We start from the raw sequence: 25,142 nt of genomic DNA, 5'->3' as shown, positions 1-25,142 counted from the left end.
ATTAAAGCTCTCCAATGATATATCGGTCACATAATGGGTATTAATGGGCAAGAGATAATATTGTTGTGACTTAAAATCCAATTGAACGAGTCATTTTTGTTGCAGAAAGATGCCCCTAGATTGATCAAGAATGATAAACTACGAAGATTCAAAACAGAGATCAAACAACCCATCGGCATCTAGCTGAGATGGTAAGGACGGACTGGGTGTGCTCCCCAGGTCCTGACTTCGAATCTCGATATGCTCTTCCACAAAGCTATATTTAAACGCCTGCACAATAGAGGGTGGTGGTACATGAGGCCCGTCAAGGCAAAAAAAAAAAAAAAAAAAACACAAGATTTACGTGATTCGACAAGATTACCCACGTCTACGGGCGGCGATGATAATTCTTTGTTGATGAAAAACTACAAAATATATAATTTTTTTAAGGTTTATAAACTTGGAATATATATGAAGTCTTAGGGCGAAACTTGCATTTTATAACGACAAAAATTCCCCCAAAGTTGTAGGGACGCCCAAAATATCAAGAATACACCCAAAAACCCAAGTTAGGGCCATAAATCAATTAATTTTCACATACGTTGTGTTCTCCGTAAATTTAACGACGAATCGGTTTACAACCTTCTCATTAGCCTGGCAAAAAGATTTATTGGTTTGACTACCTAGACAAATGAAAAATCAATCAAATAGTCTGATTATAGGCCCATAATGAAAAATGATTAAAGCAAATGACTAGAGACAACTAAAGAATTGCTCCACTTAATTAGTTGGATCAATCCTAAACTATTTGTTTTCTGTTGTAATTTTTACCATCTCAACCATTTGCTTGATGGAGAAGACATTTTTACCATCAAACACTACAAGAACTTGATATCTAAGGGATTGTTGTGAGTATGAAGTGTAGTAAGGCAGATAGGGACCTTGGTTCTTCCATGTTCAGCAAGCTTGGAGCCCTACCCAAAGGTTTGGATCAATCACCCAACATTTGGCCCGGTATGAATTTTGTTTTTGTTTCAAATATTTGTGTATGGACTCGTATACTAAATGGTGGTTGGGTTTTGCTAGCTAACAGTCTAAGCCACCGATGATTGGATTATTGCCCAATTGGAGCAAATAAACTTGTGAGCAGCCCTCCAAGTCAATACTTTTTGGAGGAAATTCTACAAAAATAAGGTCGGAGTGCGTGCCCTGTGAGTATTTCTTGGGACATTGGTTTGGAATGTTAGATTCTGATTATGGAAACTGATTGCTTGAATCTAGAATCTTTGGCTAAAAATTGCTTAGGGGAAATGATTTGGAATATTGAATCACGATCACCTTTCACTATCCCTTTTTACCAATTCCGATATGGAATATTATATACCTAGTTGCAGAAAAAAGAAAGAACAGATTCAAAAATCCATTATTATTATTATTATTATTGTTTTGCGTATGTGAGAATACTTCTATTATCTCTATCAATTGTAACGTCGTGGATGAGAATCAGATTCTAAAATTTGAACGAAATGTATCCATTTTGTCATTTAGGGTGGATTCCATGTTCTAATATAATAATATAAATGTTGGATTCTTAACTACATACATTAACCCCCGTATGCGACCATATGGGGCATTTCGTTAGAAAGAAAAGTTTATTTGGAGCTTAACGCCGTGCGTGATCACATGGGGCATTTGGTTAGAAAGAAATGCTAAAACTTTTCAAGAAAAGGGGAAATCGGCATGAGAGCTCTTATTCTTTTGGTGCAAAATCTTTAAAGAGTTTAGAGGGGTCTTTCTCGAGGACATTTTGTCCCGTTGGTGGTTCATTTGTAGCATTGAGATGCCATAGTGGTTTGTTGGTAAAATAAAGATGTAAAAAAAGAGAGTTTCTAACTGCCTATCTGACCTATGGTATCTGGTATTTGTTGCTAACTCTCACCCGTGAGCTTTGCATGCGACACGTCAAGACTTGTTATAATCAGTGCCTTTCACAAAGACACGTCAAGACTCCTTATAAAGTTGCATATGAAGCTATCCATATCATTGTATCTATGTCTACTTTCAAGGCATGTAGAATCTAAGGGATTAGATGTTCCTACTTATGAAGACAAAGTACAGAACTCTCACCTGTGAGCTTTGCATGAGACTGTTAAATAAGTCTGTGTCCTTTTTGGTCTTTTCCCTTTTTCATAATGTGTGATACTTATATAGCCTAATTAGGGTTAATCAATAAAACTAATCTTCTTCTCTCTAATTCGAACTTGGTATTAGAGCCAAGCTCTCTACGTCATTGAAATTCTTTCTAAAAAAAAAAAACTAATCGAAGCCTGCAATCAGGTTGTTGTCACAGCAATGGTTGTATCTAAGCCCTACGACACCCAAGGTGACTATCTGCGACACTCAAAGTAGTGTTTTTGGTTGTCTGCGATCATCATAGGTGCTGTATGAGGAGTGCGATCACAGCAGGTGATCTGTTTTTGGTTTTTTGAACATCGTAAGAGGCTGTTTTGGCATCGTAGGTGCTGTATGAGGAGTGCGATCACAGCAGGTGATCTGTTTTTTGTTTTTTGAACATCGTAAGAGGCTGTTTTGGCTTCTGCGACACAGCAGGTTGCTGTTCTGCTGCCTGCGACCATAGTTTATTCACGCTTTGGACTTGCGATCACTGCAGAGGGCAGTTTGACATCCAGCGACCATAGTAACACTCTGTTTTTTAGACCTACGATCTCTGTTTCGGACTTGCGATCACTGCAGAGAGCAGTTTGACGCCTTGCGACCATAACAGAAGGCTGAGTTGAGACATACGATCACTGCAGAGGTGCAGGTAGAGGTCTTCAGTCACTGCAGAGAGTAATTCGACTACTAGAGGGCTCGTTCTTCGTTTTGGAGCCTTGTCTGAAACCTACGATCAACACAGGTTGTTATTTGGACCTGGTTCGAGGGCCACAATCAGCATCAAGGCTGTTTGGTGCCTGTACTTATAGCAAGAGTGCTGTTAAGAGCTTTTCCTTGTCATCTTTGAACTCCCTTCGAACCAAAAATACGTAAATTTATATATATATATATAAATGGCCTCTAAGATGTCATCTTCCTCGGTCACTAGTAATAGTAATGACTCAAGTGGTCTTCCTCCTCACTCAACCGACTTTCCAGGAATTTAGATTACCACCGTGAAATTAAATGGCCCTAATTATCTTCTTTGGGCACGATCAGTTGAAATGTTTATTGGTGGCAAAGGAAAGATCGGCTACTTCACGGGAGCTGACAAACAACTTGCACCGACGGATACGTCCTACTCCCATTGGTTTGCTAATGATTCAATGGTCCGATCGTGGTTGGTTACATCTATGCAACCACACATTGTAGCTAGTTTTATGTTCTCCTCTACAGCAAAATAGATATAAGATTCTGCTAAGAGCATTTACTCGCAACGTCAAAATAACGTTCGGATCTTTAACTTAGAGCGTGAGATTTCTCGTCTTTCACAAGGTGATTCTTCCGTTACCACCTATATATCACAGCTACGTGCTTGGTGGGAGGAGTTGACCTTCTATTCCTCGTCCTATGCCTGGAAAGACCCTCTTGATGAGACATTGTATGCGTCAATTCTAGATAAGAATCGGATTTTTCAATTTCTAGCTGGTCTCCGGGATGAGTTTGAGTATGCGAGAGTTCATTTATTGGAAATGGATCATTTTCTGTCCCTACAAACTGCATATTCCTATGTCTTGGCTGATGAGAGCCGTCGCGCAGCTGTCCTACCTCTTTCTTCAGGAGATCACTCCGCTACGCTTGCTCGCCTACCTTCTCTACTATACCCCCCAGCGGGTCTCTGCCTACCCGTCAGCGACGTAAGTGTGATCATTGTGGGAAATTTGGTCATGTGAAGGCTTGTTGCTATGCACTTCATGGTCATCCTAATCAGAATCGTCAACAGTCTCAACGCTCTTCAGCTCATGTAGTTTCTCAGCAGACGCCTGACTTAGCACTTCCTTTAACTCCTACCTCCTCCTCGGATTCGGTATCTCTATCCCAAGCCGAACTTGACAAGTTCAGGAAATTCTTCAATCAGATAGAAACTTCATCTCAGCCGATTTCTACCTTCACTCACTCAGGTACCTTTGCATCTGCACACAGTGTTTCCACCACTTCCTCACCATGGATTATTGATTCTGGTGCCTCCGATAACATGACCGGTACGCCCTCTTTATTTAACACCTATAGTGTTTGCTCTGGTCATTGCAAGGTTCGCCTTGCTGATGGTTCTTTGTCCTCCATAGCTGGTAAAGGTCTTGTACTCGTTACATCATCTTTATCCTTAACTAACACACTACATGTTCCTCAACTTACTACTAACCTTGTCTCTGTTAGTAGTCTTACAAAAACTTTGAACTGCAGTATAACCTTTTATTCCTCTCATTATTTCTTTCAGGATCTGGAGTCGAAGAAGACGATTGGCACTGGACATGAAGTGAATGGATTGTATTTCTTGGACGTTCCCGATTCACCTAGCACCCATTCTGCTCTTCAGCTTAGTAGTAGTAGTAGTCAGTCTAATAAGACTCTTCTAATGCGTTGGCATTTACGTTTAAGCCATATTTCCTTTGGATATTTGAAACATATGTTCCCTAATTTATTTAATAATAACATTTTGCTTGATTTTTCTTGTGAAACTTGTCAATTAGCTAAACAAGTGCGTTCTTCTTATCCTATTAGTATGCATACTACTACACCTGCTATGTTTGACTTAATTCATTTTGATGTGTGGGGACCTTCCCCCGTCACATCCACTCTTGGTTTTCGTTATTTTGTCTTGTTCATCGATGACCACAGTCGTCCAACTTGGGTTTATCTTATGAAACACAAGAGCGAGGTTTATGGGATCTTCAAGCAATTTCTTGCTATGGTTCATACCCAATTTGATCGTACCATCAAGACCTTCCGTTCTGATCATGGTACTGAGTACACCTATAGTGAGGTCTTGAAACTTTGTTTAGAGTCTGGCATTGAGCATCAAATGTCTAATGTTAAGACCCCTCAGCAGAATGGTCGATTAGAAAGAAAAAATCGTCATTTTTTAGAGTTATCCCGTGCCATTTCTATTGGCATGAATATGCCGCAATCCTATTGGGCCGATGCAATTCTTACTGCTGTTTACCTTATTAATCGGACCCCCTCCAGTGTTCTTCAGTTTGTCGCACCCCTCTCTAAGCTTTCTCCAGATCGTCCTGTGTTTCCACTTCCTCTGCGTGTTTTTGGGTGTGTCTATTTTGTTCAAATTCTTGATCGAAATCGTATTAAACTTGACCCTAAGACCGTAAAATGTATCTTTCTAGGTTATTCCTCTACCCAGAAAGGATACCGTTGTTACCATCCTCCTTCTCGACGACGTTTCATTTCTCGAGATGTTTCCTTTTTTTAGCATACTCCTTATTATAGTGGGTCTGTTGGCATTCAATCTGAGAGGTTTCCTTTAGATTCACCTGATGATCCCTTTCCTTCTTTATTGCCCCTTCCCATGCTTGTTTATCCTTCTTCACCCCCTGTCAGTTCGTCCTCTCCTCCCTTGCAAGTTTACTTTCGACGTCCATGTGATACTACCATCGCTCCTATGTCCAACCCGCTCGCCTCCTCGCCTCCAGCTCCGCCTCCGTCTGTTCCCTGTGATGATCGTCCTATTGCCACTCGTAAGGGTAAGCGCACTTGTACTTACCCCATTTCTAATTATATATTTGATTATGCACTCTCACCCTCCTATCGGAGTTTTCTTACTTCTGTTTCCGCTATTTCTCTTCCTACTACTATTGCAAATGCTATTGCCCATCCTGAGTGGCAAGCAACTATGATTGATGAGTTGACTGCTCTTGAAAAGACTAAAACTTGAGAACTTGTTCCTCTTCCGCCTAGAAGGAAAGTTGTGGGATGTCGCTGGGTATTCACTCTTAAGCATAATCCGGATGGTTCCATTGCTCGTTATAAGGCCCGTTTAGTAGCCAAGGGTTATGCTAAGACTTATAGGATTGATTATCAGGAAACTTTTGCTCCGGTTGCCAAGATGACCACCATTCGCATTCTCCTTTTTGTTGCCGCTATCAGAGGATGGCCTCTTTTTCAGTTAGATGTCAAGAATGTTTTTCTCAATGGTGATCTTCAGGAAGAAGTCTATATGGTTCAACCTCCTGATTTTCTTACGTCTACTTCTCCTACCTATGTCTGTCGTCTTCGCCGGTCTCCTTATGGTCTGAAGCAGTCTCCTCGTGCCTGGTCTGAGCGCTTCACAAGGCCATGCATCAATTTGGATTTCATCATAGTTCTGCTGATCACACCTTGTTCTTGCGACACTCTCACGGTAAAACTATTGCTCTGATTGTGTATGTGGATGATATTGTCATTACTGGAGATGATGACGATGGCCTTATCGAGGTCAAAATTTACTTAGGACGTCAATTTGAGATTAAGGACCTTGGACATCTTCGATATTTTCTGAGTATTGAGGTTGCGCGGTCCCAGTCCGATATATTTCTTTCTCAGCATAAGTTTGTCCTTAATCTACTCAGAGACTCTGGTCAGCTTGGATCTCGTCCCGCTGATACGCCTATTGAGTAGAATCATAGGTTGGCTGATTCTAAGGGGGAGTGTTTGTCAGATATTGGTCAATATTAGCGTTTTGTGGGAAAATTGATCTACCTGTCTATGACTGGCCCTGACATTGCCTATGATGTTAGTGTTGTAAGTCAGTTTATGCACTCGCCTCGAACATCTCATCTTACTGCTGTTTATTGCTTTCTTAGATACCTCAAGGGATATCCTGGTCGAGGTATTTTATTCAAAAATCATGGTCATATTCGCGTTGAGGCATGTACAGATGCAGATTATGCTGGTTCAGTAACTGATAGAAAGTCTACTTCTGGGTATTGTACTAAAGTTGGTGGTAACTTGGTAACCTGGCGCAGTAAGAAGCAGGATGTGGTTTCTCGATCTAATGTTGAGTCAGATTACAGAGCTATGGCACTTGGCATATGTGAGTTGTTGTGGCTCAGGATCTTACTAGCTGATTTATGTCTTTCTGTGCCAGTTCCTTTCTTATTATATTGCGATAATAAGTCAGCTATTAACATAGCTGCAAATCCGGTTCAGCATGACAGAACGAAACATATCGAAGTTGATCGTCATTTCATTAGAGAAAAGATTGTTTCTGGACAGATTTATACTCTCTTGTTTCTACATCTCAACAACTAGCTGATGTTCTTATTAAAGGAGTTAGTAAAGCCTCCTTGGAAGATGTCTTATCCAAGTTGAGCGTTGTTGATATCCACGCACCAACTTGAGGGGGAGTGTTAAATAAGTCTGTGTCCTTTTTGGTCTTTTCCTTTTTTCATAATGTGTAATACTTATATAGCCTAATTTAAGGTTAATCAATAAAACTAATCTTCTTCTCTCTAATTCGAACTAGACACATCAAGATTTGTTATAATCAGTGCCTTTCACAAAGACACGTCAAGACTTGTTATAAAGTTGCTTATGAAACTACTTCCATATCATTATATCTATGTCTACTTTCAAGGCATGTAGAATCAACCTAAGGGATGAGATGTTGCTGCTTATGAAGACAAAATACAGAACTCTCACCTGTGAGCTTTGCATGTGACACATCAAGACTTGTTATGATCAGTGCCTTTCACAAAAACACATCAAGACTTGTTATAAAGTTGCTTATGAAGCTATTTCCATATCATTGTGTCCATGTCTACCTTCAAGGAATGTAGAATCAACCCAAGGGATGAGATGAATCATTGCTCTGCCCAGTTATAAATTATGTAGAACCACATGACAAAGACATCTAGCTATAAATTATGTGAAAAGGGCAGAGAAATACACAAGATAGATTAACAGCCCTCCTACAACACTCAACGCCCCTTATCTCCCATACTTCTTTCTACCATCTCTCACCATTCTTACAACCATCTCTCGTACCACCTTGCACAATCAAGCACCCCTTCCCCTTACCCCCCTCTTCCATCAAACCTACCATCAATGATGAAAGTGGGGCTAGAACTTTTGAGCTGGAGCTTAAAGAACTAAGGAAAGAAAAAAGATTTGAAAAATAGAGTAAGAACATTTTTCTCTATAGGAATCTCTCTCCCTAGCAACTTCTCATCCATTCCCTTCATATTGCCCAGACTCACAGTGTGTATGTGCAAATCTGAGCCAAACATCACTCCCCTCTTTTTTTGATTCTTCAAAATTTAAAGAAAAAATGAGCACAAAAGAATAAGAGCAACAAGGGAAGGAAGGACTTGGACTCATTGGTTTTGGTATTCTTTTAGGGGAAGAACCAGCCCTGTTCAACATTTTTTTAGGGGCACTCAGAGAACCATGTGTTCTGCGTTAAAGTAGGGAAGATGATGGTGGATTGACTCAACCAAAGGAAACTAAAATTAGTGATCGCTTTGCATCATGCTGTTAAGGCCAACAAGTGAAATTGATCCAATGCAGTGCACAAAGGAATACATTCAATTTTAATTTTTTTATCAAAATATGGAGTTCAAGTAAAGAACATCAAAGCTCCGTAAACGTGAAAATATGGAGTTCCATCAGGATGAACCCAAACCAACTTTGATACTTTTTTCAAAAAGAAACTAAAAATGCCAAACAGAAATATTTCAAATGTGCAAAACAAAAAACTATCAGCCGCACTATGAGGAGCTGCATGAAGTTGCTAGAAGGTACCAAGATTTGTCTAAAATCATGAGATTGGTGTTAAATCAGAAATTAGTTACAATATTTCCAAAGTATGACAGACAAGGTGATCTGGAAGCAAAGTAGCAACCACATGGTTATAGAGCAAAGTGTGAATTATGAGAGTTTATTATGTGTTATTCACTTAAAACTGTTTTCCATATACATTTTCTTAAATTTCCCCTACGCAAATGAAACTCAAATCTATCAGTCCATCATCAAGTCATAGTTGAATCTCTTGCTTCCGAAAAAGAAATGCCTGACGACAAATCACTTACAAAGGGAAAATATCTCAAAAGATACCATAATCCAGAAGTATAAATGGCTAAGGTCATACAAGGTCAGTCACTCACCTGTCGTAATTGCGTAAGAAATTGAGTGATGTGAGCTTGATTATGTTTCAAAGTTCCACCTTCAACAAATCTGAAAAAACAAAGCATATTACACACAACCATGTCAATGCAGTGCTAAACCGTACAATTGATTAATCAAACAAAAAAAATATTTACTGAAGCTTCACAAAGCAGTGTAATGTAAGTCTATTTAATGGTTACGTATACAATCATAAGTCTATAGATGTAAATCTATATCTAAAACATGGATAAAGTAAGCACCCACCATGAGGAAGGGGCCACTTGTATGGACGTTATGAGATGGTTCTGAGAGTTGAACTCTATGGACATTGTAATGGAAGCATTCCTCTACAAGTCAGACCATGTATGTGTTTCCTCTACAAACACATAAACATCATTAATCTTCAACATTTCTAGGTCTCAAAGCACAAGGGTAGCAATAGCTTCCGGTCCTTAATTCTTTACAAACACAACTCAAAATTGAGTGATCTCATTGGTCATGGATTCATCTGGGAATCTATTTCTACCTATTTAAATGTAAGGCTCCAAAGCACTTGCTATTGCAGCAACACTGCACACTGTTAACAACAGCTTTGGTGCACAATATCTTCGCTTGCACAAGTCTGATTTGACAGATTCATGTGATGACGATGAGATGTTGCATTTTTCTTAATTTATACACCATAATGACTAAAATTCATCATAAACTTATTTCATAGATGGATGTAAATATTCTTTTTCCATAAAAAAATGTATGGATGGGAAAAAATACGACCAAAATAACAGTAAATTCTGAAAGTATTATTGCAAATCAGAAATATATTATTTTCAGAATCAATTAGTTGCATACCTTTCTAGAAGGTCCTGAGCTAGTTCTTGTTGTAGGAATTCGAGGATCCAACTATAAAACAATCAAAAGAATTCATTAGTAAAGCAATTAACAATGGAATCATAGTTAATGTAAATCTAGAGAACATAAACAACAAATTAGTACAAGGGAAAAGATCGTCATCCCAGGACCTTCATTTACAGAATTATGACAATGCTTGCAGTGATTAGCAAGCTAGCAAGGATAAGCTTGAGCTTTCAACAACAGTACTCAGATATCAGAGAAAAGAAGGAAGATTTTTCCAAAAGGCGATCATACTCTTGGATTTGTGGAAAATTATATGATTATATTTAATTTATAAAAAAAATAAAAATAAAGGACCAATTCAAGGAAATCACTGGAAAAACAAAAACAAAAAACTACTCTAGGCAAAAATACATGTTCTCAATCTCCATTAAAACATGCATGCTTTATGCATAAAAGCCTTCGATTTTGCTAAACACTCAAATCCTTGGATATCAAAAAATGTCATGTAGTGCCCATGAAGCAATTAAAAATCAGACAACATCATAAAAAGGAAGTCATATGGCATTCATTTCAAACAAAATTAAATTGTCAATGGTCCAGGTTAATAACATTCAATCGCAAAGTAACAAACCGCTCCAAGGTTGCAAAAAATAAGGGAAAGCATGAATTCTCATAGGTTCATACTTCATCAAACTTCAAAAAGTTCTGAGTATCTAGCTCCCCATTGATCTCTAGTTTGAACCCTGCCTCCGTTTTGTAGAGTTTCTCCCATACAACATCCTTGAACCAAGGATGGGACTTACACAATCCAATTGCAATAAATACAAGGACAAAAAAAGTTAATTGCAAGCAAAGGGATACATGATACATGTCACGCCCCGAAATCCCAACACGAATCCCTATGATTCATCAGTCAGAATCTCGAGGTGTGAGGTAATCAATCACACAATCTGACAGAACATTCATAAATAATAATACTTATGAAAAGAAAATATACGCAGCGAAATAAACATTTAACTAACATCTATACGAGAGTCTAGAGTAAACAGAAGAAATCGACAAACACTGATATAAGTCAAGATCTTTAATCTCATAATTCATCAGGTTACAAAAATTTCTAAACTACCATGTTTCTTATCTACAACCAAAAACCGCTAAGATCCTCTACTAGTCCTCAAAGACATGGCGGCGGCAAGACATCAATCTGATCCTCCTCGAAGACCTCCTCAAAAGACTCCTCAAAGAACGGTTCTTCAAAAGTTGAATAATCTGAAAGGGGAAGGATAGGGTGAGTAACAGGGGAATGTTACTCAGCAGGATGAACGCCGTTCTAACAACGAGTCATACTTGCAAGAGTAATCAGTTGAACAGTTAAATAATGTAAGTTTTTCATAATGTAACATACGATAAATGTCTAAGCATATTCAATAAACAGTTAAATAATTTCAACCTATCATTTCTATCATTTAAAGTAACATATGCATCTTTTAAATGAAAACATCTATCAATCATTACAAAATAAGAAAAAGATACATAATAAGAACACGGCGGTGTAATCGATAAGAGAGCAGAGGAACACGCCGATATAACCGCCTCGGCTATGGCAATACGATATTCCAAACTTAACCTCCGATGTGGAATCCCATCGTTATAATTTGATTTTGTGGCCGGTCTAGCATACCACGGTTGGATGACCAATTATCCGGCTCAGACTGGCCGTTGACCAAGAACCCAATACTGGGTTCAACTAACGGTGAGGTCGACCGTTTGACGACTACAGACTAATAGTGATCACTAACTAGCCCAGGAGACCCCTCGCGTCGAAGCCTATCAAGAGGCAATGCATGTGAACCCCGCTTAGCTTTACACTATACAGAGACCGTCTTTACACACAACGTTCCCCAGGAAATAAGTAGGAGAAATTCCCGGATTTCATAAGCTGTAATATGCTCTAAGATATCACATACTACCGAAGAGCATATGACATCTAGTGTTATCCTAGATTGACTCGCCGCTTCCGGATACACAGCAACGCGTCACTCTTTATGAGTTTTCTACAAATCTTTACTGGTAAACAAAATAATTTATTTTGTATATAATATATCATTTCTTTTAATCGAAAATACAAACAAAATCTGGTAGTACCCTCCAGTGACAGTTATCTGTCATATCCATCCATCAACCATCTCATCCCTCTATCCATCTATCACGTTTTACGTGGCATAGCCACTACGTAAAACTGGAGGCACTATCCCATCAATCAGTCGAGAACATACGTTCTCTTTATCCATCCATCGATTAAATCAATCAATCTATCATCTAATTTTCTACATATCTATTAAAGTAATTTTACTTTTAAAGCAATTCGAAATCCATAAAGCATCAACCAATTCCATTCGATGGTTTTGGTTGAGTCGAGAGACTCGAAAACAAAGATAAAACCATAAGACATAAAAGCTGAAAATCTATAAAAATTTAACTAAGTGTTGAAAAATAATTTTTCAAAGTCGAAATTGAAAACGAACTATTTATTTATTTATTAAAGAACTTAAAGTAATACTTAATTGTTTTTAATGAAATAAATGTAGGAAATGGGTATACATACTATATAGAAGCAACACAAAACAAATTTGAACCAAACTCAACATTCGGATACTTTTCCGAATTGCTGATTTTTCGTCGAAACCCGACCAAACTCGATCCAAATATCATATTAACTATAAAATGCTTATATTACATCAAATGAACTAAAACCAATCATAAAGAAGCATGTAAACATGATTCAAATCGTTCAAATATGTATAAACTTAATGAAATAATCGATTTATCAACAATCATATGGATTTTCTATGAAATTATCGCATAACTAGAAGAGTAGAAGGGAAGGCAACCTACATCAAGCTATTTTCAACGGTTGAACGGACTTTAAAATCGCCTCCGGCCAATCTCCAAAATTTTCTTCTGGCGAAAATCGGATTTTTTTTGCGTCCACGCGTAACCCTCGACAAGAGGAACAACTTTCCTTCTTGCGCCTAAGCTCGGATCGTTCTCGTTTGGCGTAGATCTGAGTTTCAAATATTGAAGGAAAATGGTTGAGATTTGTTTAGAGAGGAGAATAAGAAAAATCTGATTTTTCTAATAGAATTTAGATATTTATATCACTTAAGTTGGGACATACTAGTCATTTTGGGAATTGTTTTTCCCAAATGCCGAATTGGACAAACTTATACTCTATTTCGGGTGATTTTTCGACACGAATCTAATGATATGATCGATTTTCTCAAATTACGTCTCTAAGGTGTCATTTACCTATTGTAAAATATCTAACGTGAAACTCGAGGATTTGATAATTTTTTCAATCGACTTCAGATTTCGGCGTGCTTACAGGCTAAAGTATGTTTCTCGATCCTTCTAATTCTATTGGTGAAGTTTATTTTCCTCAAATATTAAAAATTAAGAATCTATACTTTTAAATCAATGCACGGATATAAAATTCTTTCCTTGAGATACATTTTAAGATTTGAAGTCATTACAATACAATAGATTCAGCACCATACTTTTATTTGGTATGCTCCTCCAGTACCAAGCCTGTGGTCAACATCACATAGCAACTTACAAATAAGATCTTTCACCTCGGGTGTCAAACTTGAATCTACTAAATTTTTTAAGTGATTTCTCCAGTGCACAATCTGAGAATCACCTAGGAACACTATCAAACAAGCAAATTTCCATCCTTTCTGGTATACACACATGCTCAGGAAGTGGTGGACAAGGCACTGAATGAGGAGACAAATTGAAAGGATTGTAAATGATATATATCCTCTAGAAATTCAGAGTATGTTTTACGGCTGTGACCGAACGCGACTTGAGGAACTAGCAAAACGGGATTGATGGGAATTAAGTATATAAAGAGTTTGCAGATGGATTGAACGGCAATAAGATAAGTCGACGAATCTCCAAGGCAGGTTGGAGCTGAGAACGGAATAGTGTTCGTCTCCAATCCAAAGGTGAACAAAGCCATATATATATATATATAGGGGATAGACCGTGGTACATATGTAATAATAATAATTTTTCAAAATATGGGTTAGAAGGTTCAGATTGAGCTGATTTTTTGTGAGGATCTATGATGTCAAGATGATCCTAAAAGATACAGTCCAACTTGAAACTTCTAACCCCGTCAAAAGTGATTTAGAATGTGGACCGTTGATTTTTTACCAATAATTTGTAAACCACTTTTGATGGACTTGGAAGTTTCAGATTGAACTGATTATTTGTGAGGATGATCTTCTCATCATAGAGACCATCCTCACAAAAAATCAGCTCAGTCTGAAACTTCTAACCCATAGTTTGAAAAAACATTGTTTTCACATATGTCCCATCGATATTGATGCCTGATGACATTATACACTGGCAGCCTAAGGGTGCCTAGCTTACATGGAGGAATTTGGCGTACTTCAATATGCTGAGTTTATTTTGTGTCCTTCACTTATGACGAGAGATTATTCTGTGTTCTTCACTTAAATTGTTGTGCTAGATTCACCAAATGTATAACAAGATAACCTATTTTCTGTGTAAGTGTTCAACTGCTCATTACTGTTTTCCATATACATTTTCTTAAATTTCCACTGCGCAATTGAAACTCAACTCTATAATAGTCCATCATCAAGTCATAGTTGAATCTCTAGCTTCCGAAAGAGAAATGCTTGACAACAAATCACTTACAAAGGGAAAATATCTCAAAAGATACCATAATCCAGAAGTATAAATGGCTAAGGTCATACAAGGTCAGTCACTCACCTATTGTAATTGCGTAAGAAATTGAGTGATGTGAGCTTGATTATGTTTCAAAGTTCCACCTTCAACAAATCTGAAAAAACAAAGCATATTACACACAACCATGTCAATGCAGTGCTAAACCGTACAATTGATTAATCAAACAAAAAAAATATTTACTGAAGCTTCACAAAGCAGTGTAATGTAAGTCTATTTAATGGTTACGTATACAATCATAAGTCTATAAATGTAAATCTATATCTAAAACATGGATAAAGTAAGCACCCACCATGAGGAAGGGGCCACTTGTATGGACGTTATGAGATGGTTCTGAGAGTTGAACTCTATGGACATTGTAATGGAAGCATTCCCCTACAAGTCAGACCATGTATGTGTTTCCTCTACAAACACATAAACATCATTAATCTTCAAGTTTTTTAGGTCTCAAAGCATAAGGGTAGCAGTAGCTTCCGGTCTTTATAACTCTACACACACAACTCAAAATCGAGTGTGATCTCATTGGCCATGGATTCATTTGGGAGTCTATTTCTACCTATTTAAATGTAAGGCTCCAAAGCACTTGCTATTGCAGCAACGCTGCACACTAGTAACAACAGCTTTGGTGCACAATATATTCGCTTGCACAAGTCTGATTTGACAGATTCATGTGATGACAATGAGATGTTGCATTTTTCTTAATTTATACACTATAATGACTAAAATTCATCGAAAACTTATTTCATGGATGGATGTAAATATTCTTTTTCCATAAAAAAATGTATGGATGGGAAAAAGTTAGAGAAAGTATGACCAAAATAACAGTAAATTCTGAAAGTATTATTGCAAATCAGAAATATATCATTTTCAAAATCAATTAGTTGCAAACCTTTCTAGATGGTCCTGAGCCAGTTCTTGTTTTAAGAATTGGAGGATCCAACTATAAAACAATCAAAAGAATTCATTAGTAAAGCAATTAATAATGTAATCATAGTTAATGTAAATCTAGAGAACATAAACAACAAATTAGTACAAGGGAAAAGATCGTCATCCCAGGGCCTTCATTTACAGAATTATGACAATGCTTGCAATGATTGGCAAGCTAGCAAGGATAAGCTTGAGCTTTCAATAACAGTACTCCGATGACAGAGAAAAGAAGGAAGAATTTTCCAAAAGGGGATCATACTCTTGGATTTGTGGAAAATTATATGATTATATTTAATTTATAAAAAAATAAAAATAAAGGACAAATTCAAGGAAATCACTGGAAAAACGAAAACAAAAAACTGCTCTAGGCAAAAATACATGTTCTCAATCTCCATTAAAACATGCATCCAGTACCTAGCTTGTGGTCGACATCACATAGCAACCTACAAGTAAGATTGTTCGCCTCAGGTGTCAAACTTGAATCTACTAAATTTTTTAAGTGATTTCTCCAATGCACAATCTGAGAATCATCGAGTAACACTATCAAACAAGCAAATTTCCATCCTTTCAAGTATACACACATGCTCAGGATGTGGTGGACAAGGCACTAAATGCGGAGACAAATTGAAAGGATTGTATATATATATATTCAGAGTGTGTTTTACAACCGTGACCGAACGCGACTCGAGGAACTGGCAAAACGGGTTCGATGGGCAATAAGTATATAAAGAGTTTGCGGGTTGGAGCTGAGAACGGAATAGTGTTCCTGTCCAATCCAAAGGTGAACAAAGCCCTATATATATAGAGGATGGATCATGGGACATATGTAAAAACAATGTAATAATAATAATTTTTCAAAATATGGGTTAGTAGTTTTGGATTGAGCTGATTTTTTGTGAGGGTCTATGGTGAGATCATCCTAAAAAAACAGTCCAATTTGAAACTTCTAACCTTGTCAAAAGTGATTTAGAATGTGGACCGTCGATTTTTTACCAATAATTTGTAAACCACTTTTGATGGACTTTGAAGTTTCAGATTGAACTGATTTTTTGTGAGGATCTATGATGTGAAGATGATCCTAAAAGATACAGTCCAACTTGAAACTTCTAACCCCGTCAAAAGTGATTTAGAATGTGGACCGTTGATTTTTTACCAATAATTTGTAAACCACTTTTGATGGACTTGGAAGTTTCAGATTGAACTGATTATTTGTGAGGATGATCTTCTCATCATAGAGACCATCCTCACAAAAAATCAGCTCAGTCTGAAACTTCTAACCCATAGTTTGAAAAAACATTGTTTTCACATATGTCCCATCGATATTGATGCCTGATGACATTATACACTGGCAGCCTAAGGGTGCCTAGCTTACATGGAGGAATTTGGCGTACTTCAATATGCTGAGTTTATTTTGTGTCCTTCACTTATGACGAGAGATTATTCTGTGTTCTTCACTTAAATTGTTGTGCTAGATTCACCAAATGTATAACAAGATAACCTATTTTCTGTGTAAGTGTTCAACTGCTCATTACTGTTTTCCATATACATTTTCTTAAATTTCCACTGCGCAATTGAAACTCAACTCTATAATAGTCCATCATCAAGTCATAGTTGAATCTCTAGCTTCCGAAAGAGAAATGCTTGACAACAAATCACTTACAAAGGGAAAATATCTCAAAAGATACCATAATCCAGAAGTATAAATGGCTAAGGTCATACAAGGTCAGTCACTCACCTATTGTAATTGCGTAAGAAATTGAGTGATGTGAGCTTGATTATGTTTCAAAGTTCCACCTTCAACAAATCTGAAAAAACAAAGCATATTACACACAACCATGTCAATGCAGTGCTAAACCGTACAATTGATTAATCAAACAAAAAAAATATTTACTGAAGCTTCACAAAGCAGTGTAATGTAAGTCTATTTAATGGTTACGTATACAATCATAAGTCTATAGATGTAAATCTATATCTAAAACATGGATAAAGTAAGCACCCACCATGAGGAAGGGGCCACTTGTATGGACGTTATGAGATGGTTCTGAGAGTTGAACTCTATGGACATTGTAATGGAAGCATTCCCCTACAAGTCAGACCATGTATGTGTTTCCTCTACAAACACATAAACATCATTAATCTTCAAGTTTTTTAGGTCTCAAAGCATAAGGGTAGCAGTAGCTTCCGGTCTTTATAACTCTACACACACAACTCAAAATCGAGTGTGATCTCATTGGCCATGGATTCATTTGGGAGTCTATTTCTACCTATTTAAATGTAAGGCTCCAAAGCACTTGCTATTGCAGCAACGCTGCACACTAGTAACAACAGCTTTGGTGCACAATATATTCGCTTGCACAAGTCTGATTTGACAGATTCATGTGATGACAATGAGATGTTGCATTTTTCTTAATTTATACACTATAATGACTAAAATTCATCGAAAACTTATTTCATGGATGGATGTAAATATTCTTTTTCCATAAAAAAATGTATGGATGGGAAAAAGTTAGAGAAAGTATGACCAAAATAACAGTAAATTCTGAAAGTATTATTGCAAATCAGAAATATATCATTTTCAAAATCAATTAGTTGCAAACCTTTCTAGATGGTCCTGAGCCAGTTCTTGTTTTAAGAATTGGAGGATCCAACTATAAAACAATCAAAAGAATTCATTAGTAAAGCAATTAATAATGTAATCATAGTTAATGTAAATCTAGAGAACATAAACAACAAATTAGTACAAGGGAAAAGATCGTCATCCCAGGGCCTTCATTTACAGAATTATGACAATGCTTGCAATGATTGGCAAGCTAGCAAGGATAAGCTTGAGCTTTCAATAACAGTACTCCGATGTCAGAGAAAAGAAGGAAGAATTTTCCAAAAGGGGATCATACTCTTGGATTTGTGGAAAATTATATGATTATATTTAATTTATAAAAAAATAAAAATAAAGGACAAATTCAAGGAAATCACTGGAAAAACGAAAACAAAAAACTGCTCTAGGCAAAAATACATGTTCTCAATCTCCATTAAAACATGCATCCAGTACCTAGCTTGTGGTCGACATCACATAGCAACCTACAAGTAAGATTGTTCGCCTCAGGTGTCAAACTTGAATCTTCTAAAAATTTTAAGTGATTTCTCCAGTGCACAATCTGAGAATCATCGAGTAACACTGTCAAACAAGCAAATTTCCATCCTTTCAAGTATACACACATGCTCAGGATGTGGTGGACAAGGCACTAAATGCGGAGACAAATTGAAAGGATTGTATATATATATATTCAGAGTGTGTTTTACAACCGTGACCGAACGCGACTCGAGGAACTGGCAAAACGGGTTCGATGGGCAATAAGTATATAAAGAGTTTGCGGGTTGGAGCTGAGAACGGAATAGTGTTCCTGTCCAATCCAAAGGTGAACAAAGCCCTATATATATAGAGGATGGATCATGGGACATATGTAAAAACAATGTAATAATAATAATTTTTCAAAATATGGGTTAGTAGTTTTGGATTGAGCTGATTTTTTGTGAGGGTCTATGGTGAGATCATCCTAAAAAAACAGTCCAATTTGAAACTTCTAACCTTGTCAAAAGTGATTTAGAATGTGGACCGTCGATTTTTTACCAATAATTTGTAAACCACTTTTGATGGACTTTGAAGTTTCAGATTGAACTGATTTTTTGTGAGGATGATCTTCTCATCATAAAGACCATCCTCAAAAAAATCAGCTCAGTCTGAAACTTCTAACCCATATTTTGAAAAAACATTGTTTTTACATATGTCCCATGATCCGACCCCATATATACATATATATAAGATATGAAAAATACGAAACCATCGATCAATTTATGAAGGATAATTTAAAGGAGAAGTTAAAAAACCTGTTGCAAAGGAAATGAAATTTACCAACATCAATGCATCACTAAAACGTATAATTAACACAAATGGATTTAAGATGGTAACAACTCCTCATGGTGACTATATAACTTTCTCCTAGAATTGAGTAGAAATAAGTAAAAAACCACAATGCCATTGCATGATACTTTGTGCATGCTAAATTCCTTCAAACTAATTTTGAATTGTAATTTCTTGATTACAATGATTTTCAATTCTATTGCAATGAAGATATAAATCTCAATGTATTTTTGATCATTAATTCCCCAAGAGTTTGAGAGTCACAACGTAAAAAAAAGCTCATATCGATGGCTCAAGGCCGTGAAATTTCGAAAATTTTGACAGACCATGACGTCAAAGTTTCATTGTTGAATTTTTTTTCTTCCGACGGGTTGAAACCGTCAAATTAATGGAGGATGGGAGAAATGTGATGGCCGTCGAATGTAGGGAACATCACAAATCATGATGACTCTAGGCCATTGAATTTTGATTTCTAAAATTCATGGGCCTTGGCCCATTGAATTTTCCTATAGAATTTTCAAGTTTTTTGCATATTGAGTTCAATTTGAGAGTGTATTATTTTATATGAATGATGATTTATTTGTGATTTTATTCTTATAAAGGTACAAATTATTATTTAGTGTGAGATTCTACCTAGAAGTCTACACAAACTGTGATTTTTATTGTTTCATACTATTAGAATATCAAGCTAAAAGTATAAACACTTCCCTTACTCAAAGAGATGTCATGTCTTAATTCAGGCACTAATACAAGGTGTACAACTTGTGTGGTGTAAGTTATTAAACCATTAACTAAGAGTAGGTTGGCTAAAATCAAACCATCAACTAATTATTAAACCATTACGACCCTCCACTATTAAAGTGGCATTGTATTCAACTTTTGACTCGAAAAAGTATAGAAAATAACAAAAGTGAATTTTGTATATCAAATGAGCTTTGACTAAATGGAAGAGTTTGATCAGGGTACACATAAACACACCCGATCATACTCACACTGGGCACTGCAAACACATGGGAACATACACATATCAGGTTTTGCCACCGTGCAGAGCCGTTTAATCCTTTCACACAGGTAAACACCAGATTCTACCAGTGCAGCATCCAACCATACTAAGAGATGGATCAAACACCATTACACATTGCATTCTATTACCGTTAAGGAAAGAATAAAATCGATTACCAATTCAAAAATGAACCTGTTCCCGCATTGGGTGCTAATATATTTTAACTACCAACAAGAACATAAACTCATTTATTTTTTCTGTTTCCAGCATACTCAAATAAGAGTTTGATCCTAGAAAGAGTTGACATTAGCAATAGAACTACACCTACATAGCCTTAGATTGCCATCCTGATTCATGTTTCCAACTGAAAATATTGAGGATATGACACTATCAACAGGGACTTGAAGTTACAGAGAGTGATTTCCTCTAGTGATTGTATAGCATTAAAATGGCAAAGGGGACAATTATCGTTAAAAATCACCAGCAAAAAAAAAAGCTGACTATCTTATTTTCTCTCTCACACCTAATAGTTAACATTATAACAGAGCCAGCAGTTGAAGCACTTCTTTTCCTCTATGAATCAAAAGGGTACAAAGGCGGTGATGATGTCAATTCCACTAGCAATATCAAGCTTATTTCCTACTAGTTTAGCGAACATTGAAACTAAGTACCCATAAATATTTTTGTCTCACTTACTTTATGCATTGTAAGTTAAAAGAACCTATTGATGATCTCCAATTCAAAATTTCAGATTTAGATCTCAGACGAAAATCTTGAGCCAAAAACATGAAATTTCTAAAATTTCAACTTCATAGAAGGTATAGTACTCAAATTTATCACCTATTTATTTTTTTCTTTTTAGGGGTCCCAACGAAAATTCAAGTTCTTAATTCAATTTGGTGTAATTGTTATGTATGCATGTTGTGGATGGATTACTTAATAGATTGAAGAAGCGACCATCAATGAGATTCGAATAGAATTCCAACAAAATGCGCTCACATGGAAACAACTAGTATATTACTACCCAAATGCCATTGAAAAACTGAACCCTACACTTAGTACAGATGCAAACCAGACATTAATGGCATTATTCTATGCAAATCAGACTTCCCCTCCCATCTCTGCACTAATTAGCTTTAATCGCTAGACTTCAGCCATCAATGCCTTGTTTATAGTTGCATGGTTGACATGTCTTAAACACATTTACAAGCATACAAGCTCACATAAATGCATTTGTGCACACACAATTAAGAGCAATAACTGAAAATAGCAGCACAAGTAACTGAACTAAAGTTTGTTTAAGCCAAATTGGATGCCAATAATAAAAGAAACATGTGTGGTACTAGGATAGTTATGGTTCATTTAAGTTGGTCGATTGGTAAGAGAAGTAAACAACAAAGAAATTTGATGAGAAGAAACAAACAAGAACATATATCTAACATCTCCATCCAAAGGTAAAGTTCTACATGAGGACCAACGAAGAATGGTAACAAGTACGAATGTTATAGCACTATCGCTACAGATTGCAGTGGTCATCTACATAACAAGTACATTTAAAAAAAAAAAAATACGATATCAAAATAAGACAAATGTATGCCCTATTCTCCTTTTCTCTATCAAAACAATAGACAACACCCTATATCTCCATCTCCCATGCACATAACCAAAGCAGTTCAAGTTTAAGGACTGGGACAATGTGACTGATGACCAACACCTTCATTTTTTCTATGAAGGGAAGAAAGGTGTAAATAACGAAAAAAGTGAATTGCCACTGCCCCTCAACACAGACTCCTTACACATCATTACAGTCATGTTGAGAATAACAGGGCAACCTAAAACCAACTCCACCTCCTCCCCATAAAAAAAAATGCACACACAAAATGGGCTCTATGGGTTGAAAGATTGGAACAACACTAGCAATGACCAACACACATCTTAAATAACAAAGGAATGTTTCATCCACAACTACAACCGAATTGGCAAGCTGATTCTCATAGAATTTGTGTTAGTTGGCAAAAATGGAGGCGCGCTTTTGCATTATTATGCACTTTAAGTCTTATCAACCACAACAAATGTCAAATGCCGACAGACTTCCTAATACAGTACATCAACCCTTTTCTAATAGAAGTAAGGTATCAGCCCAGTAACTCTCTCCCTAACTTTGTTCTTCCCAAATAAATTTTAAAAACAAAGGAAGAAATAGTCCTTTGTTTGGTTAAAGGAACACAACCAGCTAGAGCTTTCATCCCCACTAGATATGTAAAGGAAGAGCTCATAAAATGAAGGAAGAACCCTAAAGGGGCATCTCATCAATGAGATTTTGATTCTAGACTAAAAATGGAATAAAGTTAAGACTAGGTTCAATGAGTGGTAGACCAAGATAAAGGAAAACCTAATTAAGGGGTTGCTATAATACTAAGTCACCTTATCATGTGCACCTAAAGAAAACCAACAATCCACCATTTGAAATCAGATTGAAGCAGAGACAATGAAAATAATTTCACTTAGTTTCAATGAAATAAATGTTTAACACTAGTATTTATTATGCTCGCATTTTCCCAAATGAACTCATCCTAGAATTAATAAAATAAGATAATAATGCATACAACTTCAAAGTGGCATAATGGGTCAAAACTCCAATAAGAGTTGTAAGAAAAATTCCACTAACCTGGTTGTAGGTTGTACCGATGCAATAGAGTAATTATAGCTATTTTATATGTGTATGTACTTGTACGTATGCTTCTTCTTTTTTTTTTTGAAAATCTAAATGCATTTATTACCAATTTGCCTTTATGAACAAAAAAAATAAAGAAAAGAAAATCTTGTTTCCAATGGGTGTATCTTCTCACTGAAATTGGTTTAATCAACAAAGTGTATAGGGCTTACAAATCAATCAAATTTAAAAAGGGAAAAAAAAAAAACAGGTTTGTCAAATAATAATATTGAATTACTTTCACGTAAGTCAAACAACTGAATCAACATGTCTGCAAAACCACCAGCAATAAAAAGATTGGATAGTGCTAGTTTCCTAGTAGCAGCTCTCGTAATCAAGCTGTCTCCCTCTCATTTTCAATCCCTTTCTATACTCATTGCATTGTAATAAAGAATAGACTCGATACAGTACAATACAAATTATATGCTAAATGTTTGTCATTCATTGTGATCTATGCCATAAATTTTACTCTAAAAACATGAGATTACGATCTAGGATTGGAATATGATATGGGACTCAAAACAGGTCAAGTGAGTCTCGGTTGGTGTGGAAAGGGAACAAGTTATCAAATGTTTTTTACTTTCAATGTTACAAATGAACAGTAAGGACCTTAAGCATATCTCAAACTAATAAATGAGATATAAAGTGCTTAATTAAAGATCTGTGTTCCCTGCAACCCATCCAATCCTAGCTTGTCATCTTCCACGCTGATGGTGCCTTAACATATTGAAATAAGTAAGTTTCCCTCAAAATTGTGAAATTATATCCATGTGTCAACCAACCAATGTATAATAACATGCCCAATTCCATTGCTGGCATTGATCCTAGGCTGCAAACACAAACTCTATCCCTATATGATTGCTAAAATCGGACTGCGAAAAAACCCATATATTTGACACCTGAAGAAAACAAATCAAAATCTGAAGAAAAACTTACTAAAACTGTCTTAAACAAGATAATTGAAACTGTGACCATCGCAGTTGTAGGTAAACCCTAAATCACAGAAGAATGGATGTATGAAAATTATCGGAGCTCGAAATCTTACCTATTCGCAAAGAAGTTGAAGCTCATCTTCCATCAAATACTGGGCCTTCTTAAACCTTTGAAATCCACAGATCCAGATTCATGGCGAGAGGGAGAGAGAGAAACTGCACGATCCCTTCGCGAAGGATCGAGAGAGAGAGAGAAGAAGGGATTGAGGTGAGAAAGATTTGGTTCATGAGATGGAAAGATATATATATATATATATATATATATATATATATATATATATAGAGAGAGAGAGAGAGAGAGAGATGGATGAACTCAAGTGGAGATGAGAGAGAGATAATGAGACATGGTGCAAAACAGAGAAAGATGGAGAGAAGAAGAGAAGGAGACGAGACATGAATTTTCGAGCGCGACGGATAGGAAATTTAAGTTCCTCTTTTATATTTCCCTCGCTCGACATCTATCTATCGCATTTTAAAAAATAAAAGAGACCAACTAGTTGCACACCACTGATTGCTGGTTGCACACCAACCTTTAAATTCCTCTTATTTTTTTATAACCTCTATTTTAAGTTATTACTTGGACTCCAATACCTAATCTTTTCAGGTTTAACCTTAATTTTTACTTGTAGTTTTGTATTCTATTCGGGTGCTCTACTTTACTTGTGTTTTGCAATGGATTTTGCTCATATTCTCTTTGGCTCAAACTTAATCAAGGTATTAACTTTGACCTTTTGTCTTTCAAGAGTACGTAACTTTGTAAATATGATTTTAAAATGATAAAATATTTCTTGCAAAAATTATTGAACCAACAGTAATTTTTGTAGGCATAATTGAGGATGAACAAAAAAAAATTTAAAAAGTAGTGCAATATTTTTTTTTTAAATTATT

The 25,142-nt window shown here is 36.4% G+C and overlaps 1 long non-coding RNA gene across 9 annotated transcripts in view; it reads right to left on the bottom strand.

Moving 5' to 3' along the window:
* Nucleotides 1-24,496, bottom strand: part of LOC147380572 (uncharacterized) — a 28,156-nt gene extending 3,660 nt beyond the window's left edge. The window contains exons 1-12 of one of the 9 annotated variants that reach the window (XR_015175250.1): nucleotides 24,308-24,496; nucleotides 18,677-18,782; nucleotides 18,225-18,275; nucleotides 17,628-17,739; nucleotides 17,363-17,432; nucleotides 15,590-15,640; nucleotides 14,993-15,104; nucleotides 14,728-14,797; nucleotides 12,823-12,991; nucleotides 11,054-11,196; nucleotides 9,922-9,972; nucleotides 9,072-9,141 (exon numbers count right to left, since the gene is read on the bottom strand). This is a non-coding gene — a long non-coding RNA (uncharacterized LOC147380572). Of the gene's footprint in view, nucleotides 1-9,071; nucleotides 9,142-9,921; nucleotides 9,973-11,053; nucleotides 11,197-12,822; nucleotides 12,992-14,727; nucleotides 14,798-14,992; nucleotides 15,105-15,589; nucleotides 15,641-16,041; nucleotides 16,127-17,362; nucleotides 17,433-17,627; nucleotides 17,740-18,224; nucleotides 18,276-18,676; nucleotides 18,783-24,307 lie in introns of those variants that run through there. The other 8 variants (XR_015175247.1, XR_015175244.1, XR_015175246.1 and 5 more) reach the window with 8 other exon arrangements.
* Nucleotides 24,497-25,142: the final 646 nt, after the last annotated feature.

The sequence above is a fragment of the Akebia trifoliata genome, unplaced genomic scaffold (assembly GCF_017979445.1).
Source record: "Akebia trifoliata isolate Shusen 1 unplaced genomic scaffold, ASM1797944v1 Contig01297, whole genome shotgun sequence".
NCBI lineage: Eukaryota > Viridiplantae > Streptophyta > Magnoliopsida > Ranunculales > Lardizabalaceae > Akebia > Akebia trifoliata.
This window is presented reverse-complemented; position numbering and strand designations above follow the sequence as displayed.